The sequence below is a fragment of the Ambystoma mexicanum genome, chromosome 9 (assembly GCF_040938575.1).
Source record: "Ambystoma mexicanum isolate Mex_15411 chromosome 9, UKY_AmexF1_1, whole genome shotgun sequence".
Classification (NCBI taxonomy): domain Eukaryota; kingdom Metazoa; phylum Chordata; class Amphibia; order Caudata; family Ambystomatidae; genus Ambystoma; species Ambystoma mexicanum.
In genome coordinates this window covers 717,973,513-717,981,963 of record NC_090931.1, presented here as the reverse complement: position 1 = coordinate 717,981,963, position 8,451 = coordinate 717,973,513, and the positions used below count along the sequence as shown (strand labels likewise).

The 8,451-nt window shown below is 44.2% G+C and overlaps 1 pseudogene; it reads left to right on the top strand.

The window, feature by feature from the left end:
* Positions 1–626: 626 nt before the first annotated feature.
* Positions 627–744, top strand: LOC138490656 (5S ribosomal RNA; annotated as a pseudogene).
* Positions 745–8,451: the final 7,707 nt, after the last annotated feature.

Here is an 8,451-nt window from a genome sequence, read left to right as displayed (position 1 = left end):
CCCTTACCTCCGTACTACGAGTTCCCTTTGCGGGTCCTTCCTGAACGCCTGGTTTTGCAGGCGTTAAGGACGGGACCCACAAAGGGAGTCTAGAGCTAATAACGGTACCGCAATTTGCAGTACCGTTATTAGCGCCTTCCCCATTCCCATTGAGCCCTATAAGGGCTCAAGTGGGAATGGCCCTGGTGAATCGGGAATTACCGGTCCCTTGACCTCGGAATGGACAGGGAATTGCTCCATTCACCAGGGCGGAGTCGGAAGGGTTTTGGAGGCAGCCATGGAGCTAATAGAAATGCCATGTTTTCTATTTTTGAGGACATTCTTAAAGACATTTTTGATACATGTTTTTAAATTATATTCAGGGTTCTGCTGGGTAAAGCAAGTCATTGCAGATGTGTGGGCAAATGTGTGTGTTTGCTTTCGTTAGTACCTGCTAAAAATGTTATTAATTTCGCCTGGTACCAAGCATCCTTACTATAACAACAAAAGTGCCATCAGTTCTGGAGACGCCTATCCACCCCCTAATCCATGTTGATTTGTTAACAGTGATTTTGAATATTAAAGAATACGCACACTATACAGGGCGAGATCTCTTTAAATCAAAAAATCATAGGAACTATAACGACCACTATGGCCACACTACACTGAATGCGCCTGATCTCGTCTGATCTCGGAAGCTAAGCAGTGTTGGGCCTAGTTAGTACCTGGATGGGAGACCGCCTGGGAATACAGGGGCTATAGGCTAAAAAAAATGAATAAATAACGAGAAAGAAGACTTGCTGATACCAGACAATGGCAACGCCAATAGCTGTGATTGAAGGCATATCCCCTATGCTTCATTTTTCTTACTGATAGGGGCACCAGCCCTCTGGTTCCTTCAAAATTAAAGGGTTGTGTTAGACAGCAAGGCATTGCTAAATCTGACAGATAAGGTAGCCTGCGAAACATGAGAGCCTAAGTTCTCCTGGCCCTAAATCAGTCTGATTGTATACCACCTGAAATGTGTCCAGCAGCTCTGAAAGACAGAGCTTAGAGGAACATGGACCAATGAGTGGGGATGAGCATGAGGAAAAGTTTGGAAATGACGCCATTTTTAAAATTTACTTTATTCATGACAGAATTGACCTGAGGTTTATTAGGAAGAGAGTGATTGCACAGGACACCCAAGATAGGGGCAGAACCAAGTTGATTTGTCATGGAAAGGAGCACAACAGGTCGACTAGCTCCACAACCTGTGAGAAATCAATGTGTCCCATCTGAATTTGTCAAAATTAGCTGCCTACAATCGAAGCTTGGTACTTAAGCAAACAGCTTCCACCCTATGGTTTTCCTTAGAGGCTAAGTTGAGGTTGATGAGCAATTGGGAAGCATTGGCATACATTTAAAAACCTAGGCCTAAAACCTCAGTCTCTCCTGCCAGCATTCTGAATAGTGCATTGAAAGTATTAATACACTTTCTTCGTGGGATGCAGGGGACAAGAAAACAGGGAGGAGTCATAAGTATATACAATATGCTATCTCCCATTGAGATATTGGACCAACAGATTAATACCAGAATCCCTCTAAGATACGATGTTATGTTAATTGTTTATATGCAATGTAATAATGTACCAAATGTTTACTGTTATGCAAATGACTCTGTTGGTGACATTTATTAAATACTCTTGGGGCAGCACCCTGTGGAATTGCCCAAAACCAATACTAAATTTGAAATAACTGTATAGCCTCTCACCACACCCCTACCACCTCCATAACACTGAGAGGGGAGAAATGTCTGACAACTCATAGCCACACTGGGCCTCATTACGATTGTGGCTGCTGCCAAAATCGGGTCCGGGTTCCCAGAATGAGAATTACCCGGCCATTCTGAGTTCGGAGGGCCCGGTAATTCTTCCCTCTGGGAACCCGGACCCGGGCCTTCCCCATTCCCATTTCAGCCCCCATAGGGCTGAATGGGAATGGGAGAGGGAGCAAACAACGGCCCGATTACGAGCGGCCCGTTGTTTGCTCCCTCTGCCCCTCGCGGAACCCGGTCTGCACGTCTGGTAAAACCAGACATGCAGACCGGGTCCCGCGTGGGGACCTCGTAATCAGGAGGAACAGGGTTGACGCCGCAGGCACCTTTACCAGCGCCGTTAACCCCTTACCGTCTGACTTGTATTGAGGCCCACTGTCTTGGCATATCTTGCAAGGGGTTGAACGGCAGTGATTGATAGCAGTTGCCTAGTGGGAAGTGAGGTTGTTAAAGAAACACCACAACATGGCATGGTTGCTGCAGTTGAAAGTAGGATTTCGATGTGTTTGTTTGTATTTGTTGTTGGTGTTGCCATAGCTACGGGAACACTATTCTGAGCCAAGCAGTGCATAACAGAATAAAATAGAACTCAAACATCTTTACTTGTTCCATGATAAAGGTGTTAAGACATTCAACTCAAGTGTGTTTTCATTGCTGTATTATGAAACCAAAACACATGTAATTCAACATAATGTAACTAGGTCTCTTATCGTGTGACTTCTGCATTTTGGAAGCCTCTTCGCACCAGGGATGTCATTTCACAATGCCAGAGGTAGCGGAAGTGACATCACATGACCCGTGACCTCACTGATGATATCACAGGGAGTGTTGTCATATGACCCCGCCACAAGTGACATCACAGAAAGTTATGTCATTTGATCTCACCCCAAAATGACATCACATGACCTTTAACTATTTGACATCACAGGAAGTGGCATCACATGGAATAGTCCTTCAGTACACTAAGAAAAATATGGTAACAATATCACTGTAATGTGACATACAAGAATGGATCATCATATGTAGCGTTATTGTCAGTGTGTCAAGACCCGTGTTACCACAGGAAGTGTATGAACCCAAATCCCTTCTTATTGTGGATCCTCAATGTTATTTCAACATGACTACAGAGCAAAATCACATTCTGGGGGGCTGGCGTAGCAGATAGGTGGGTATAGGGGAAAGCCAGGATAGAAGGGGGAAGGGGGAATATTTCCCCACAGAACATATGTTCTTATGGCCGATGGCATACACAGTATTGATTCGACAAGTTACCTTCAGTGTTCCTTCTCAGTATTATTTGTTGTGTTGAGATGTACTGTTTGCAGTTGTTACATGGACTAAAGTATTCCTTCAACTAATAGTCAGTTGTCTTCGATATTCACTGCCTTCAGAACCTAGAGCTGAGTTTAAAATCGGTTTGATTAGTGTCTGAAAGTATTGCATTGGCATACAGATAGGGAGAAATGGGATATGAGGAGGCACACACAGCTTGTAGGTGTTGTTTGCTATTTGCCCACCCTTTGACTGCACATCACCATTATAATCCCTCTGGCCATTCCCACCCAATTCTGACCCCTCTCTGCCTAAAACACCTACTCAGGGGAACTCTTTCTGCTCGATTTCTTCAAACCTTAGCATCACACTTTGCACTCAAAATGACTGCCAGTGTTTTTTCAAAATAGTCTTCTGAGAGTTAATGACTTAATTGGAGATGTAAACCCACCACAGGTGTAATAAAAATGTCTTAACCAGGTCTGCCTTCAGCCACTTGATTTATACGCACTATGCATGTCCTTCACTGAAGTCCTATTAAAAACAAGCATTGACAAAGGCAATCACTTTGGATTGTGTTTAATATGAGGCATTTGCCAGGAAGTGTTGTTAGATGCACAGGTACTCACACCACCTTCCACCTGTAATGATCAATGGCTAGTTAATCCACTGTGGCAGTGCATGGTAAGTGCCTTTAGCACGCCTACACAGAAGCCCAACTGTTGGCACTACCAATGCTTCACATTCTTTGAAAATGAACACCTTATGATTTATGGGAAGTTCCCACATTTGTTTGGCCCAGGGCATGGGTAGAGTGACATAGTTACTATGCTGGCTGACGGTGAACTAATAGCAACTATGTAAACAAGGCTTGAAATGTCACTTACCTGTGTGAATCAAGTGTCCATTTTACGCAGATACATACATGTGAAGCTGCATATTTACAAATCACACTCAAACGGTTGATATGAGAGTACACGAACAAAATGCATCACTGTGGGGATGGTATTTTCTGTTTTATTATTGATTTCCATGTCTGATTAGTTATAATATTTTATGTGCATCTATAAATATCTTAGGCAGAGAAATGCAATTATGCGCGCACGAGCAGTAATCAACTCTATGCAAATATAATTTACGCTACCTCATCCTTCACATGTTTTAGTGGGAACTCACATCCTTTATGCACAAGGAAACTCATCTGCCTTAGGGCTGCAGTTTGTGGAAAGCAACTTTTTTCTGCTATAAAGCAATCACAAAACCACAATTCTAGAAGTGCAAAGGGCACATTCTGTGCTGGAATGGTCACTATTGACAAATATAGCCTTTGCCGACGACACGTCATGGACGTCATTTAGGGGTTGCCAGGGGTCGCAACTGCGACCCCTGAGGTCTTTCTTGCTACCCTTGTGGTCTCACTTGCTACCCCTAAAAAAAGTTTTTTTATTTTTATTTTATTTTTTACATTGAGGCTCACAGGCTGTTCCCAGCAGCATGTGGCTCTTTGTTTCTGGAGTGGCTAGTTTTCTGATGGCTATATCCGGTAAAATAGCTCAGTGGGTTGAGCACTGGCTACTGCAATGTGTGTGTGATCTGCAGTTTACAGGTTCGACTCCAAGCAAGGTCAACTCAGCCTTTCATCCTACTGAGGTTGATAAATGAGTACCAACACAGGTTGGGTGATATTGTAAGTATATATATATATATTTGTTCTATATGTAGAGCTGAAGCGTAAATGCTTTATAATAACACATTATTAACGTTTGGTCTTGGATGTCTGCTTGCATTCACAGTGATTTGGTAATATGGGCCTATACCCACTGATATTAACGATACATATGGTGAGCCATTCTTGTATGAAATGTATATCACTTTACGGTTATATCCTAATTATATTTTCCATAGTGTACTCACAAACAATGCTATGTGATGTCACTTCCTGTTTTGTCATGGGGTGAAAGGTTGTGTTCCATCGCTTCCTGTGATGTCACTTCTGGGTGGGGTCAAATGACCACTTTAGGTGATGTCACCAGAGGTCAAGGGGCATGAGATGTCACTTCCGCTACCCCTGACATTTTGGTGAAATGACGTCCCTGGACACGTACGTTCAAGTTGATGTGTGATGAATCATAAACCAGAGTAAAAGAGTCATGTGATGTCTCTAGAGCAAATCAGCACATTACAAATGGCCCGTTATTACCTCCCTCTTCCCCTCGCAGGACCCGGAAAGGACGTCTGGTTTTACCAGACGTCTGTTCCGAGTCCCGCAAAGGGAACCTCGTAATAGGCGCTCCCGTAATGAAGGGTGCCAGTCCTGTACCGGCACCCTTCATTACGGGAGCGCCAGGGTCGTAATGAAGCCCCATGTGTTTAGTAACACTGGTCAAAACTATTAGCTGCACAGAGAAATATTTATTCAAACTGGCCAACTTGAACCAAAACAGCTGCCCCACATTAGTATGTTAGGCCTGTACTTAGTGCATTGCCATATTTCTGTATTGGCCACTCCACGCCTGTCTGCACAGTGCACTGAGGTTCCTGTCCTCCCTCATTACTCCTCACCTTCTCCTCCGGTTATTTTGTTTACTTGGGGCCTCCTTACACGTTAGGCGGAAACGGTTTACCGGTACCGGTAAGGGCACCGGTACTGGTAAACCCTTACCGCCTTACTACGAGTTCCCTTTGCGGGACCCGACCTTAACGGCTGGTTTTACCAGCTGTTAAAGTAGGGTGCCGCAAAGGGACCTTGGTTCTAATTACGGTACCGCAATTTGCAGTATCGTAATTAGCGCCTTCCCCATTCCCATTGAGCCCTATGGGGGCAAAAATGGGAATGGGGAAGTGCCTTGGTGAATGGGGAATCACCACCCCCGCTCACCTTGGAGTAGGGCGGTAATTCCGCCATCCATCAAGGCGGACACGGTAAAATACCGGCGACAACCATGGCGCTAATAGCGCCATGGTTACCGCCTACTGTGTAATGAGGCCCTTGGAGTTTTCCAGCCTCTGCAGGATTACCTCCCCATTTAGTATTTAAATTCCCATCGCATCTGATCACTGACTTGCTAATGAGCTTGACTGTGGATTTGCAGAGACTCCAAAGAGTCTGGTGAGAGGTGTTCACAGCGAGGATGAGAGACATTGCAGGGAGCGTCCAGGGGGCAGCTGGGCGGTATTTGTAGAGAGTGGCTGGGGAAGGAATGTCATTTGGGCGTCACTAGGGGTAGGATAACTAGACATCCCGGTTTTCCCGGGACAGTAAATCATCCTCCGTCCCAGGGTCCCAGGAGTTTTTTGATTTTATAAACCCCATCTGGGTTTTGTCAGGACCTCCTTTTGAAATCCCGAAATCAGATCCCGGCGCACGCACCTCTTCCTGCGTGAATGGGGCAGTGAAAAACTTTTCACGCCCCTATTTCCTCCCCCTTTCCCTCCCAGGCACTCTCCTCTAATGAGAGGAGTGTGCCTGTGAGCACGCCCCCACCCCTGCAATAGGCCAGCGACATAGAAGTAGGACTAAAGTTGTGTTTGGATTTTCTTTAGCCCTACTTCCATTTCTTTGACCTGTCCCTTTTTTAAATTTTTTTTTTTTTATCTGGTCACCCTAACTGGGGTTTGCAGCTGCAACGCCTGCTATCTCCTTTGAGAACACTTGCTTGACCTTTGCGACCACTCCTATATTGAAAACATCAGATGAAAACACGGAAGCAGAACGTTCGTTTCTTTCAATATAGGTGGCATCATGGTCTGTGCTGCAGCGGGGGCCACTGGTTCTCACGCTATCAAGAGTTCTGTAACTTTTCAGTGGTTGCTTAGCAGGCATGAAATGCTACAGGGCTCTTGAAAGCACGCAGCGCGGGGCAAACATGTAATGCCTCTCTGGACGCCTCCGGTAGACGTGTGCCTCAGTGAGGAGTTGGCGAGCAAAGGGCTGACTTGTGGAAGGATTAACCGAGCTCTGCTCTGGAGGTGCTGGATTGTAGCAGCGGTTGGTACAACTGCCTGAGGGGAGGATTACACAGCTCGCTGGTGGCTGAGAGAAGCCAGCGCGTTGAGGCCTTGAATGCAGATTCTCTGAAGAGGGGAATAATAAATGCAGTCCACCAGCAAACAGAAACCTTTAATTAAAGATTAACTACAGGTACACCAGGTCCCCGTCTTTTTCTCTCCTGCTTTATCATTTAAAGAACACCATAAAAAACGAAAGGGCAGATTTGGACAGTGAAAGTAGTCTCTCATTAATCTTGTGAGTACTCTTTGAATAGAATGTTAAATGCTCGATGAGGACCCCCCAGGAAGCATCACAGCGAGACTCAGGATGTATGGGGTGCACAGTGCTATATGATGTTTTCTGGAGGTTCCACTTTCAAATAAACCTAGGTCTATATATATGTAAAACATATTTTCAGTAGGAATCTAATTTATGAACTTTTCATTAGAAATAACGTATGCAGTGCAACAAAGAAGAAACTCCCAATGGATGTGTTTCATAGTAGCTTTCTTTGGTGGAAATGTGTATATTTTCAGATAAAATGGAAGCAAGAGGCATGGAGGCCATTGTGATAATCATGAAAGGTGGCAGAAATAGCAAGGACCACTGTCTTTTGACTCTGAGATTAAACTATGGCCATTAGCCTGCTTTTACCCACACATGTTTTGTGCCATGTATTAACATTTACATTACTGGTGGCCACAGAAGGTGGCCATAGTAAGTCCTATAATTAAATAAAACAAGCATTGGCAATGCCAACAGTTGGGCTTTTTTTGTAGGCATGCGAAAGGCACTTACCAAGCACTGCCATAGTGGTATTAACTAGCCATTTATGGTAGCAGGTGCAAGATGGTGCAAGTACCTGGGCATCTAATAGCAGTGCCTGCAAAATGCCTAATACGTATACGCAAACCAAAATGGTTGTCTTTGCCAAAGCTTGATTTTAACAGGACTTCAGTGAAGGACATGCATAATGCTTATAAATCAAATGGCTGAAGGCAGACCTGTTTAAGACATTTTTATTACACCCATGGCAAGCTTACAGCTCCAATTAAGTCATGAACTTTCAGAACACTATAATAATGCAGTCCATTTAACAACCGCAAACAGTACATTGCAACACATCACATCGCACTGAGAAGTAACCCTCGAGGAAACTTGTCAAATTAGAAAAAAATGCTGAAGGTAAATTCCAAATCATTCAAGACTTTGTATGCCATCATAACATGGGCCTTGACACACTGATAATAATGCTACATATAATGATTCATTCTTGTATGAAATGCATTTTACATTACAGTGATATTGTAATCATATTTGTGTTAGTTTTCTGAAGGACAATGCTATGTGATGCCACTTCCTGTGATGTCATTTTAGGGTGAGGGTCAAATGA